This window comes from Limulus polyphemus, unplaced genomic scaffold (assembly GCF_000517525.1).
Source record: "Limulus polyphemus unplaced genomic scaffold, Limulus_polyphemus-2.1.2 Scaffold3764, whole genome shotgun sequence".
NCBI lineage: Eukaryota > Metazoa > Arthropoda > Merostomata > Xiphosura > Limulidae > Limulus > Limulus polyphemus.
Genome location: NW_013669374.1, coordinates 110,107 through 111,469, shown reverse-complemented (window position 1 = coordinate 111,469; position 1,363 = coordinate 110,107). Strand labels below are relative to the sequence as shown.

The window sequence follows — 1,363 nt, the reverse complement described above, 5'->3', positions numbered from 1 at the left end:
ATGTTTTAAAAGGTTACCACCATTTTAGTCAACAAGAAAGTTTATTTTCACAATGAATTCGCAGAATCTCCCCAACTCCATCTATTAATCTCACTTTAGATTTACTTTAGATTTGGCTCGATTATATGTCTCGCCCCCCCCCCCTTCCACACACACACACAATTAAGATACGCACAAAACGTTTACGTAATTAAATCTGAGCCCCCAGTGGCACAGTGGTATGTTTGCGGACTTACAACGCTAGAAACCGGGTTTCGATACCCGTGGTGGGCAGAGCACAGATAGCCCTTGTGTAGCTTTGTGCATAATTCAAAACAAACAAACAAACAATTAAATCTGAATTTTTGACCTGACAAAACATAATGCTATACAGACAAAACAATGCACGAGATGAAAACAGTAATCTCTAAATGTAGAGGCCAGTATGAATCAGAAGCTAATCTGGAGGTGAATCTGAGCTAGACTGAGAGAACTAACCACTCTATAGATATTACAATAAAAGCAGTTTTCCAAGAGTCCACGTCACGGGTCATCTCATAGGACAAAATAAGGAGGTATTTCTGAGCCTTTACATGGCTGTTGTCACCAGAGGATAAGATTGTACAAGAGTAAAACTTTCTCTAAAGACTCGTTCGTGGTAAAGGTCAGTAACACCAATAAAAAACGATCTATGACAAAGTGTAATTAGCGTGAGAATAATACCACAACATACAAAACTGGTTTGACTGCGCTTATTACATCATATGCTTACCAAATGCATGTAAGTGTGAAAATGTTCGAAACATTTGGTAAACTAAAGTGTTCACCTTTTAAAGCTAAAAGAGAACGAGAACGTGATATTTTTGAAATGCCACACTAGAAAGGAACGATATTTTTACATTAAAACTCCTGGAGAAGTTCAAAATATAAATAATCACTAAGAAGTATTAAAGTAACTTGGGTCAATCCAATGTTCACAGTACATATTAACAGATGATGAATGAACAAACTGACTCTAATGATTAAAAAGAGTTATGGTTAATTAATTCTATAAAGACATTACTTTAATTCAGCATACCTATAAAAGAGTTTATGCAAAATTCATTCTGGTAGAGGCGAGGTAATGCATACTACAATATTTTAGGAAAATAGGAACATTTGTGCTTGTTTTTCAAAATATTGTTACGACAGCGGAAGTCACGTGACACTGGTAACATGTGATGAGATTCTAGAAGGATCGGGGAACCTCACGAACGTCCTAGACGCCCTCTATTTTAGTATATAAGCCGGCAGATAAATTGATAACGGGATAATCGAGTCAAGCCGTAAGTAAAGCGTGTAAATCATTGTGAATTATAGCGTGTGTTTAAGTTAAAGTGAGTGT

General features: G+C 36.4%; 1 protein-coding gene across 1 annotated transcript in view; it reads right to left on the bottom strand.

The window, feature by feature from the left end:
• The window catches only part of LOC106470000 (glutathione S-transferase 1-like), a 10,914-nt gene that overhangs the window by 2,272 nt on the left and 7,279 nt on the right, over positions 1-1,363 (bottom strand). The gene's annotated exons all lie outside the window — the stretch shown is intronic.